Raw genomic sequence first — 13,212 nt, forward strand, 5'->3', positions numbered from 1 at the left:
GGAGTGTGTATAGGTTCAATGCAATTAATGTTCCCCTCAAGGTTTGAAGAGTCATTACTGACTAACTGCTGGTCTCCGAAGTTGGGATTTTGCGGCGTTGTGTTGAAGGGAGACATTTGTCCCTGCTGTAGATATGATTCAGGTTGTGTTATTTCCATTACCTGAGGATCAATGTCTTGTCCATTTTTTCGATCCGTACTAAAACACTGGCAATTCTCAGTCTGCTCCTTGCAAGTTAAACATTCAATAAATTTCTTTAGCAAATCCTCAGCATCCTTCTGTGGCCGTGCAGCATTATTAATCTCTGTTCGGCTATAATGATCCTGAAGGTCAGCGCATAAACCTTTTTTCTTCGGGCTTGGACGAGGCGATTCCTTTGGCTTGTCTTCAGTTGGGCTTGAACAGTCATCAGCGCTGTGCCCTTCATTGTAGCATGAGAGACCTTCATGGTCATGCTGCTGTGTAGTGGAGCATGGTAGGCTGTTATAGCCTTCTTGCTGTTCACGTGAGCATGGCAGACTTGCATCATCTGCCGCTGGTTGGTCAGGAGAGGTTGCTAGACCCTCATGGTCTTGTTCCTGCAAGGACTGCACATTGGAGTCTTGCGTTGCTTCTATCGTGGAGGCTGTCCACGAGCTCTCTGTGGAGGCTTGTGACACTGGAGTCACTTCTTGTCCGTGCAAGGACTGCGCTCTGGAGTCTTGCATTTCTGCAATTGTGGAGTCTGTCCACGAGCTTGCTGTGGAGGCTTGTGACACTGGAGTCACTTCTGGTTCATGCGAGGACTGCGCTCTGGAGTCTTGCATGTCTTCTTTCATAGAGTCGGGAACGTTGAGCGGGACGTGGACCACGCTCTGTGTGGCAGCAGGGCGCTCTCCGTGTGCTTGCACCGCTCCCTGTCTGTTAATGTCAGGCTGCAGCATCATCCGGTACTGATAAGTTGGAACGTCATATCTGCTGGATTGAAGATCCTCAAATCCGAAAAATGAATCCGCATCTGTGTCGGATTCAATGTGGGGGCCGCCAATGTGCAACACGAAAGGTTCGTCCGAGTCATAGTCGTATAGGACCACGGAGCTATCATTGGGCTCGCGAGGTCCGGAAACACTGTAAAGATCGTCATCGAAGTATTCGAGGTCGGAATCATCGGCTTGTGCGTAGGTAACTGCTTGTCGGAGGGTTCTTCGGAGGTCAAATTCATCTCCTGGGTCAATTTGCGGCACTGTGCTGTCATTCCAGGTGAGGGAAGGTTGTTTTACAGCTTTAACAGATTTTTGTTTTTTTGATTTGGGACGTTTCCCTTTTAAATTGGATTTGGGACGTTTCCCCTTTAAATTGGTGCATCCTGACGCTCGGTATGTAGCACGTAGGAAGCGACTGCGCATGCTCAAATCGCTGTTCCTTTACCGATGGCCGTTTTCTTGACTGCGCATGCGCAGCATCTCGTGCATGCGCAAACGATACTTCCGGTTCTGCGCACTGCTCGCGCAACTGTGCTAGCGTGATACCTTTAGCAAGATGGCCGCCGACCTCGACCCAGCCCTCTCTCAGGCCCGGGATTTCGGCCTCTGGGAATTCGGGCTCCGGGATCCCAGCCACGAGGTGAGTACTGCAGCTTTTCTTACCTTTACTTGCCGATTGGATTGCGTTTTCTTCACAGTACTTGGAGAATTTGTCCAGGACTGCCTGGTAATCGTACCTTTGCTGCCTCCTGAAGAACCTGAACCTTGTGAATGTTTCTCTTGCCCTTGCACCGGCGATGGTGAGGAGAAATTCAATTTTTTCGCTATCATCCAGGTCTTGGAGTTCAGCTGCCACCAGGAACAATTTGAACCATTGCCGGAATCGCCGCCAGTTTTCGCGGAGGTCGCCGTGGCACTGGAGCGGCTGCGGAACCGGGAGCTCTATCATTTTTTGCCTGGGCACTGCTGGTTGTCTCTGTACACTGAGGTATGCCGGCAGGTATCGATCCACTCCTGTACCATGTGGTGTTGGGTGCTCTGGTGCACAGATGAGCCAACACAGTTGTATGTGGTACAACTCTATTTTATTTTAACTCTTATAATACAGTTCGTTCTGGATACTCTGCACGTGCTGTCTCCCTGAGTGTGTTTGGTAGCAGATATGTCCTGGTCCTTCTCTGCAGCTAATACTGACCACCGGGGGTCGTGTCTGTGCTTTTATATCTTTCTGTCATTGGTTGTGGTGTTGTGTGTTCTGATTTGTCTGTTGGTGTGTCTATCATGATGTGTGTGTTTGAATATCATGACAGTGCCGTACTCTGGATTCTTTCTTACACGATGAGAAGTTTATTAAGAGGTGTGTTCATACGATATAAGATGGAGAACTACAAAGACTGCGCAAACACTCTGCTAACGTTACTACACATCTTGTGACTGGCAGGGATGTATTATCAGACACTTAACATTCCTGCATTAGTGCAACGATAATGGTTTACAATTGATACAATAGATCCACTTATGCATTATCTTAATATACATATACACAATTCAATAAGACAGTCTCTCAGCTGGACGTCTATTCCGTTTCGGTTGAGTTCGACGTTCTGGAATCTAGCTACTCAAGAACTTGGCAATGTCCTCATTCCCATCAGCAGGTGGTGCTTCCTGGGAAGTTACTCCAATGTCTGTCACTATAGATATTGAAAAGTCCTCAGTAACAGAATCTGAACTTGTCTCTGTGTAAGGTCTCTGTTCTGAAGTACCGCTGTCTAGATTTTTCCAAAGGTAGATCTTCTTGAGAAGTTTTGATGATTTCACTTCATGAAGCAAAAAATATAGGATTCTGATGAAATGATCGTCAGATTCATGTTGGACTGAAAACGGCAATCTTGGCAAAGCGTCAGCATTTGCATGATGCTTGGAGTTGCAAAATTGGATATCGTATTGGCGTGCCGACAATAACAAGCACCACCTTTATCATCTATTAGCTGCCAAAGAAGGTATGCATTTGTACAGACCAAAGATTGTAGTCAAGGGTCGATTACTTGTCAATAGCGTGAAATGACATCCATAAAGGTAATGGTGGAACCTTCTTACCCCAGAAGTAATGTTCAAAGCCTCTTTTTCTAGCTGAGCATAATTTGCTTCTGCGCTAATAAGAGTTTGTTCCTCTCCTGAAGGCATTGTGTACGAGACAACTGAACCAACCCCATAGGGCGATGCATCACAAGCAAGTTGCAACTTCAGTTTAGGATTATAATGACCCAACCACTCTGACTTCTATCTCTCAGGTTGTGGCTTTGTAAACGTTACAGAGTAGCTTCAAATTCTTCAAGCATTCCAATTCATTTGAACCGGTGATGATGAGTATGTCATTTAAATAACATTGCACCCCATTTAGCCCACTTAGAATTTGATCCATGGATCTCTGAAAAAGAGCAGGAGCAGATATTATTCCAAAAGGAAGTTTTCTGAAGCATACCAAGCCTTTGTGCATCACAATGTTGAGTAGCGGCTGTCGTTCTGCAGCCACATTCATTGCAGATATGCCTGTGATAGATCAATTTTACTGAATTTCTACCCTTCAGAAAGACCTTCAAACAAGTTTTCAATCAACGCCAGTGGAAAATGATCTGCCCATAATACTGGGTTAATGGTTGTTTTAAAGTTTGCACATATTGTCACTGAGCCATCACATTTCAGTACAGGAACTATTGGTGTTGCCCAATCACTTGTAGCAACTAGTTCAATGACTCCTGTTTAGACCAATCTTTCTAATTTTTCTTCAACATTTAGTCTAATGGCACCTGGTATGGTTCTAGGTTTGAGACATTTTGGTGTCCTGTTTGTTTTGATTTTTAGGTGCACCTCAACTCCAGTCACTGAGCCTAGCATATCTTTGAATACTTTCTTATACTTCACCAGAAGTTATTGCAAGTTGCATTTTGAATCCACTAGTTGATTTCCTGCTCCCTAGTTGAGTCTAATCTTCATCAACCATGCCCTCCCAAATAAAGCAGGAATATTTCCACGGACGACGTGAAGAGTCAACTTCACTGTCTATCTATTTGCTTCTACTTTTGCCATTATGCATTCTTTTAATAATAATCTTTATTATTGTCACAAGTAGGCTTACATTAACACTGCAATGAAGTTACTGTTAAAAGCCCCTAGTCACCACATTCCTGCACCTGTTTGGGTACACGGAGGGAGAATTCAGAATATCCAAATTACCTAACAGCATGTCTATCGGGACTTGTGGGAGGAAACCGAAGCACCCGGAGGAAACCAATGCAGACACGGGGAGAACGTGCCGACTCAGCACAGACAGGGACCCAAGCCGGGAATTGAACCTGGAACCTTGAAGTTGTGAAGCAGCAGTGCTAACCACTGTGCTACCATACCGTAATGGTACAACATCTTCAGTGTAGGTCCTTAGGATCACATTTGATTGTTTCAAAGGCAGATGCTTCAGCTTTTTAATTTTAAATGGTTTCAGGTATTAATGATACAGCTGCACCTGTATGCACTTCCATCCTGATTTCATGATCTTTTGAGTTGTTGGTCGCCCCACACCAACAAAATGCCTAGCTTCATCTCCTGCAGTAGCTCAGGTACGTTGTCTTCTGAGTGGTCTTATGCTTAGTCTTCTAATTTATAGATATGGCTAGACTTTTCAAATGTGTTTTTCCTTGCACATTCATAGAATCATTGAATTTACAGTGCAAAACGGAACCATTCGGCCCATCAAGTGTGCACCAGCTCTTGGAAAGAGCACCCTACTTAAGCCCACACCTCCACCCTATCCCTGTAACCCAGCAACTCCATCTAACCTAAGGGCAATTTATCATGACCAATCCACCCAACCTGCACATCTTTGGACTCTGGGAGGAAACTGGAGCACCCGGAGGAGACCCACGCAGACACGGGAAGAACGTGCAGACTCCGCACAGACAGTGACCCAAGCGGGAGTCGAACCTGGGACCCTCGCGCTGTGAAGCCATAGTGGTAACCACTGTGCTACCGTGCTGCCCCAACATTCTTGGTGTTGGAGAAGTTTTCTGAGCCCAACATGCCTTAGCAATATGGCCCATTTTTGCACTTTTCTTGTAGGTACGGTGGAACAGTGGTAAGCACTGCTGCCTCACAGCTCCAGGGATCAGGGTTCAATTTCGGCCTTGAGTGATTGTCTGTGTGGAGTTTGCGCTTTCTCCCCATGTGTGCGTGGGTTTCCTCCGGGTACTCTGGTATCCTCCTACAGTCCAAAGATGTGTAAGGTAGGTGGATTGGTTATACTAAATTGCCTCTTAGTGTCCAAAAGGTTGGGTGATGTTACTAGGTTACAGGGATAGGGTGCAGGTGTGGACTTAAGTAGCGTGCTCTTTCCAAAGGCCAGTTCGGACCCAATGGGCCGAATGGCCTTCTTCTACACTGTAAATTATAAGATTCTATGATTTGTTTTCCTCCAGAATTCCCCCGCTGAATGTCCAGCCTGTATACAACGGTAACATGGCTGTACCCTTGCAGCCTTGTTCCTTGAAGTATCCATTTTGTGAATCTTTGCTTCAGCTCCTCTCTGTGAAGGTTCATTCGCTGCTGCTCCATAAGTGTGGCAATTTCCACAGCAGCTTTTAGAGCTAAATTACTTACAGTAAGCAGCTTCCTCTGAACAGCTTCATTGAGAAGCCCACACACCAACCTATCACGAAGAGTATCATCAAGTGTTGCACCAAACTCGCAATATTTTGCTAACCTTCTTAAAGTCACTCCAAATTGTAAAATGCTTTCATCATCTTCCTGACTGTGGCGGTGGAAACAAAACCTTCCTGCAATCAATAATGGTCGAGGAGAGAACTGCCCTTCTCAGATTTTTGTTCATTTGATGTCGGACTTATCTCCAAGTTTTGCTGGGTGAACTAAATTTCGTAGCAGCATTAAGGTATTATGCACCATTTAGGTTCTCTGGTGTATGATTTGCTATGAAATATAATTCAAATATTTCCTCATGAGTTTCAAGTCTCACATTCTTTGTCTAATGCATCCATGGTGCCTGTTTTCCCCGAAATTTTGGATCCTGGCTGCAGGGGTCGAGACTTCAACCAATTTTCTCCCTTCCAATTCATTTGGAAAATATGTCATAAACAATCCGCTTATTCCCAAGCAACTAGAATTTGTTTCTGTTTTGCCTGTTGTGCCCCCAGTAGTGGCCCTGATGAATTGGCAGACTTCTGAATCCCCGTTTCATGCAGCCCATTTAGCTTTGCCACATGTGCGGCTCCTGCAGCCCAGACATGACTCACTTTGCCCGATGTATATGTGCGTATATAAGTCCCATCCCAAGAATCTTCCTTTGCTCACGATGCTGAATCCATTTAGTCGACTAATTTCTTCTTCAGAAGTTTTTCTTGCCTCAATCCCCAGTGCCAGTTTTCTCTTTTGTTATATTTCTTTCTTTGCCGCAAAGAGAAAAGGTGCCCCCACTCTGGATTCTTTCAGACACGTTGAGAGATTTATTAAGAGGTGTTGTTCATACAGTCTAAAATGGAGAGCTGCAAAGTGGTCGCAAAGACTCTGCTGACATCGCTACACATTACCAACAGAGATGTATTCTCTCATGCAGAACATCAATCTAATTCTCCTTGCAAGTACAGAATGCTCAACTTTGTTCCAGCAGCTGTGTTCATTGTCTGCGTTAGCAGTAATCAACTGAACTGTGGGGCATTGAAAATAGCATTTTGCATTTTGTACTTGTTACCATATGCACATGTACCAGCAGAGGGAGTCAGCAAGGAAGAGAATGATAATAAAATGATAAGTGCCTCTGGCTGAAAATATAACTGTTATTGTCCCAAGAACATCACATAAGCAAACACAGCAGGTCTGTCCTGTACTGAACCCGAAGTGCTTTTATTCACTCATTTATTGGGGAGCCGAGATCATACAGCATTAAGATTCATGATTACAGCAAATTCTCAGCACAGGGGTAGTACAAGTATAAAGCTCCATTGCGCAAACTGCACTGGATACGTGATGTCTGATTATATATATGTATATCTGTTATTATATACATTACAAATATGACAACAACCTTTGACTTAGTTTATTATATTCTTGATGATTCAGAATTGTTTGAAATATCCCACGGTTCTTTTTGCGGAATAAGGATGACATTTTCCTCGTGTCCTAATCGATATTTTGTCCTCAATCCACAACTCCCCAAAACCCGTTAACTGCTTTTCCCTTTTGGGATCTTGCCAAGCGCACAATTGTTGCTGCATTGTCGATTTGACATTTGAGGAGAAATTGCTCAATGTGTTAATAACCAGAGGAAATAAATTAAAGAGGATAGAGGGAGGGTTAGGAGAATGTTATTTTCATGCAGAGGGTTGTTAGAATGTCTTGTCAGAAACAACGGGGGAAAAGGCACCCAAAGCAGCTTTCAAAGGAAAGTGTCTCAGTGACTCACAGACCTGAACCAGAAAGCCGTGGATTCAGGTTCCACTACAGGCATTTGAGCACATAAGACCATAAGACATAGGAGCAGAATTAGGCCACTCGGCCCATTGAGTCTGCTCCGCCATTCAACCATGGCTGAAATTTTTCTCATCCCCATTCTCCTGCCTTCTCCCCATAACCCCTGGTCCCCTTATTAATCCAGCCTGACTCGCCAGTGCTGTACTGGGGGAGTGCAAAGCCATTGGAGGTGCTGGCTGAAATTCTCCGGTTGTGGCAATTCACTTTTCCTGCTGACAGTGCACCCAAACCAGCGGGTTTCCCGGCGACGTGGGGTGGCTACAATGGGAACGCCCATTGACAAGCCGTAGGAGTATAGAATCCCGACGCCAGTGAACGTCGTGCCACCGAGAAAACCGCGGCTGGGGTTCCGGAGAATTTCACTCTCTGTCTTTCAGATACAATGCTAAACTAGAGCCCTGTTTGACCTGACTGGTGGATGCGAAAGAACCCATGTCACTGTTTGAAGAAGAGCAGGACAGTTCTCCCCAGTGACCTGGTCAATATTAATTTCTCAACCAACATCACTAAAACAGATGATCTGTTCACTGTCGTATAGCTGTGCGTGGGAAGTCGCTGTGCGAATTTCCTGCTGCATTTCTGACATTACGGCAGCGGGTACACTTCAGAAGTAAAGACTGTAAAGTTGGGATACGATGTGGTCAAGCATGATGCGGGAGAAATGTAAATCCTCTGTTCCTTTGGAAATGTAAGATCCTAAAAGGATATAAACATGTGCCAATAAAGGAAATATTGTAGATGGATCTTTCGGAGAGCTGACACAGGCTTACTGAATAAATGAAGCCAACACTTCATAGTTATATAACACCTTCAAAGGAATAAAATGGTCCAAGGTACTTCACGGTTGCTCTGTGCGCTCTTAAACTGCAATGTTCAAATTGATGAGGGGCTATAGATTTTCTCTAAGTTCAGAGGCACTCTGATTAATGTTTGGATTTTTAGTTCACTGGTTTCGGGGTTTGGGCAGACAATGATAGTGAATACAATCTGTACAGTTGATAAAATTACAACATTGCTGTCAGGCTCTTATCAATGTCTGGTTATTGTATTTAATATCCAGTTGGTCAGTGGGAGGAAATAGGCAGCGAATGTCACATGGAGAATAATAGCCATCTGGGTGTAATTATAAGGTTTGCAATCTAATCGAGGGCCTCGGCCTGTTACTGCATTGTGGGTGAGAAAACAAGGGCTGGAATCTCCGCTGTCAGGATTCTCCGTTGCGCCGGCAGCCCGGGGTTTCCTGACGGTATGGGGCTGCCCACAATGGGAAACCCCATTGGCCAGCTGGCGAGACGGAGAATCTCAGAGAAACCTGGTGCAGCGGGAGGGAGAATCCTGCCCCAAGTGTTGGCAGTCCATGGTTACAGGAAGTAATCTGATTGAGGGGCCCAGATGGTTTCTTTCTCGAAACACATTCCAGTTGTTCTTATTTTCAAGCACCTCAATGCTACCCTGTGATAGAACATAGAACATTACAGCGCAGCACAGGCCCTTCGGCCCTCGATGTTGCGCCGACCTGTGAAACCACTCTAAAGCCCATCTACGCTATTCCCTTATCGTCCATATGTCTATCCAATGACCATTTGAATGTCCTTCGTGTTGGCGAGTCCACTACTGTTGCAGGCAGGGCATTCCACGCCCTTACTACTCTCTGAGTAAAGAACCTACCTCTGACATCTGTCTTATATCTATCTCCCCTCAATTTAAAGGTATATCCCTCGTGCTAGATATCACCATCCGAGGAAAAAGGCTCTCACTGTCCACCCTATCCAATCCTCTGATCATCTTGTATGCCTCAATTAAGTCACCTCTTAACCTTCTTCTCTCTAACGAAAACAGCCTCAAGTCCCTCAGCCTTTCCTCATAAGATCTTCCCTCCATACCAGGCAACATTCTGGTAAATCTCCTCTGCACCCTTTCCAATGCTTCCACATCCTTCCGATAATGCGGCGACCAGAATTACACGCAATACTCCAAATGCGGCCGCACCAGAGTGTTGTATAGCTGCAACATGACCTCATGGCTCCTAAACGCAGTCCCTCTACCAATAAAAGCTAACATACCATACGCCTTCTTAACAACCCTCTCAACCTGGGTGCAACTTTCAGGGATCTATGTACATGGACACCGAGATCTCTCTGCTCAGCCACACTGCCAAGAATCTTACCATTAGCCCAGTACTCAGTCTTCCTGTTATTCCTTCCAAAATGAATCACCTCACACTTTTCTGCATTAAACTCCATTTGCCACCTCTCAGCCCAGCACTGCAGCTTATCTATGTCCCTTTGTAACTTGTAACATCCTTCCGCACTGTCCACAACTCCACCGACTTTAGTGTCATCTGCAAATTTACTCACCTATCCTTCTATGCCCTCCTTCAGGTCATTTATAAAAATGACAAACAGCCGTGGCCCCAAAACAGATCCTTCTGGTACACCACTAGTAACTGGACTCCAAGCTGAACATTTCCCATCAACCACCACCCTTTGTCTTCTTCCAGCTAGCCAATTTCTGATCCAAACTGCTAAATCACCCTGAATCCCATGCCTCCGTATTTTGGCAGTAGCCTACCATGGGGAACCTTATCAAATGCTTTGCTGAAATCCATATACACCACATCAACTGCTTTACCCTCATCCACCTGTTTGGTCACCTTCTCAAAGAACTCTATGAGGTTTGTGAGGCACGACCTACCCTTCACAAAACCGTGTTGACTATCTCTAATCAAATTATTCCTTTCCAGATGATTATACATCCTATCTCTTATAAACCTTTCCAAGATTTTGCCCACAACAGAAGTAAGGCTCACTGGACTATAGTTGCCGGGGTTATCTCTACTCCCCTTCTTGAACAAGGGGACAACATTTGCTATCCTCCAGTCTTCTGGCACTATTCCTGTAGACAAAGATGACTTAAAGATCAAGTGATGGGAAACTGTAGCTCAATGTGCCACCTGACAACATCATAAAGTAAATAGGTTAGAGGTCCAATGACAGTGAATAACTTTCCTGAGGTTGGTGGGGGGGGGGGGGGGGGGGAGCTGAAGTAAATCATCAGTAAGATAGTCAACAAAGAAAAAGATTGAATAACTTGCATTTCTGAAGCAGCTCCCACAATGTCATGATATCCCAAAGTGATTTATTGCAAATTAATTATTTTTTGAAATGTAGGAAACATGGCAGCCAATGTGCACACAGCGCTGTGGGTGTACCTACCTACAACAGCTAAACTACAGTGGTTTATGAAGGTGCCTTCTCAATTAAAGTTGGACAATTAAAAATGCCAGTGATGCTCAGTTTGCATGAAAGAATTCTTAAAAATCCGACAAATTGTAATGTCATCATGGCCAGATCATCTGTTTTTAGTGATATTCCTGGAGAGATAGATATTGACCAGGAACCTTTGACTGAGAGCCAGACAGCTGGGCCCTGGTTTGCCATTTCATCTGAAAGATGGCACCTCCAACAGTTCCGCCCACCTTCAATGCTTCATTGAAATGCCAGCCTCAAAGATTGAAACTGGGCCTTGGGATGTGGGCATTGGTGATAAAGCCAGCATGTGTTGCCCTTCCCTGATAACCCTTGAACTGAGTGGGTTGACCATTTCATTGTGTGTGCACGTGTGGTGCAACTATTCTCTACAGTGGATCACAAAGCAATTACTGCACTCCACACAATCACTACTCCTTAACCCATCACACATTGTCTCTGTCTCTCTCCCTCTCTGACTCTGTCTCTGTGTCTCTCTTTCTCTCCTTTGTTACAGCAGGAATGTGTGTGAGTACAGAGATATTGTTGATCTCTCTTACTGTGATATTCATTTGAAATGAATAACATTCAGGGTTCTGGTGGGATCAGTTTAAGGAGTGGACTGTAACATAGCTTCAAGGGTACATTTCACGAGCCAGTATATCTGATGGGTGCACACATCAGGCTTCCCAATTCAAGCCAGCTTCATTGGTATTTGAGTCATAGAGCGAGTTCTTCTGGCTGTTCATTCTGGCGGGGTCTTCCGGTCCTGCCGACGGTGCACCCCCACTGCGGGTTTCCAGGTGGGGTCGGGTGGATTCAATGGGAAACCCCATTGACAGCAACGGACCAGATGATCCAACAGCCGCCAATGGTGGGCTACCTCCAGCCAGCGAGTAACATGCCGCAGGAGGAGGCCAAAGAATCTCGTCCATAGAGTCATATCTCGGCCCATTGAGTCTGCACTGACAAAGCGACACAAAATCCACACTAATCCCACTTTCCAGCATTTGGCCCATCACCTTGAATGTTCTCTTTCAAGTGCTCATCAATGTACTTTTTAAAGGTTGTGAGGTTTCCCACGTCAACGACCTTCCCAGGCAGTGCATTCCAGACTCCCAGCATCCTCTGGGTGAAAATGGTTTTCCTCAAACCCCCTCTAAATGTCCTGCCACTCACCTTAAAATTATGTCCCCTTGTTAGTTACCCTTCATCAAAGGGGAACAGCTGCTTCCTATCCACCCTGTCCTTACCTATCATAACCTTATACGCCTCAGCCTCCTCTGCTATAAAGAAAACAACTCAAGCCTATCCAACCTCTCTTCATAGCTAAAATGCTCCATCCCAGGCAAAATCCTGCTCAATCTCCTCTGCTCCCTCTCCAGTACAATCACATCATCCATATAGTGAGGTGACCAGAACTGCACGGTCCCCTAGCTGTGGCCTAACCAGTTTTGTACGGCTCCAACATGACCTCCCTGCTTTTATAATCTATGCCATGACTGATAAAGGCAAGTGTCCCATAATCCTTCTTAACTACCCTATTCACCTGTTCTGCCACCTTCAGGGATCTGTGGACAAGCACCCCAAGATCCTTCTGTCCCGCTGAGTCCTCGTGTCCTACCATTCATTGAGCACTCCCTTGTCTTGTTACTCCTTCCAAAGTGCATCACTTTTCAGGGTTAAATTCCATCTGCCACTGATTTGCCAATCTGACCAACCCGTTTATATCTTATCTACCTATTAACCATCCTGCCAATCTTTGTGTCATCCGCAAACTTACTTATCATCCCCCGCACAGTCTCATCTATTGGCATGGTTCAACAGGACAAAAAAACGGAATCCTGTTTCGGGCGCATTTAGCGGGCTGCTTCTTGGTGCCTGAAGTGCTGAGAATGACCCTGCTATTCAACAGCAGTTTGCTGTTTTTTTTTGGCCTTGGTGGGGAACACCCCGTCGAGACAGCACTTAGATCATTTCCTCACTGACCAGCTCAGCTCGCCAGTGCAGGAAGAGTAATCGCAGATCTGGACGCCATTTTTAAAGGCTGCCCTCAGCATCCCCAGTGCGGCCTCTGGACCCCCATACTGCACCCAACTTGCCTTTTCCAGGTTCCTCGACCCCTGTTCACCCCACCTCTACTGAGCAAGGCACCCGATACCTGACCCCTGGTACGGGAAACCTGACACCTTGGGACTGCCAGTCTGGCACCCAAGCTTCTTCCCTCAGAATTAGATCGAGCACTACGCCATTCTCTAATGAACCTTCAGCATATTGACATGGAAAGCTCTCCTGAATACATTTCAAGAAATCCACCCCCTCTAAGCCCTTTACACTATCACTTTCCCAATTAATGTTGGGAAAGTTGGAGTCCCCTAATTACTATTATTTTTACACACTTTAGTGAATTGTCTACATATCTGCTCCTCTAATACCAGCTGATGGTTTGAGGGCCTATAATACACTGC

General features: G+C 45.4%; 1 protein-coding gene across 2 annotated transcripts in view; it reads left to right on the forward strand.

Annotated features, from left to right (window-relative positions):
- The window catches only part of kirrel3a (kirre like nephrin family adhesion molecule 3a), a 1,049,271-nt gene that overhangs the window by 505,849 nt on the left and 530,210 nt on the right, over positions 1-13,212 (forward strand). The window lies entirely within an intron of this gene.

This window comes from Scyliorhinus torazame, chromosome 21, assembly GCF_047496885.1.
Source record: "Scyliorhinus torazame isolate Kashiwa2021f chromosome 21, sScyTor2.1, whole genome shotgun sequence".
Taxonomy (NCBI): Eukaryota; Metazoa; Chordata; class Chondrichthyes; order Carcharhiniformes; family Scyliorhinidae; genus Scyliorhinus; species Scyliorhinus torazame.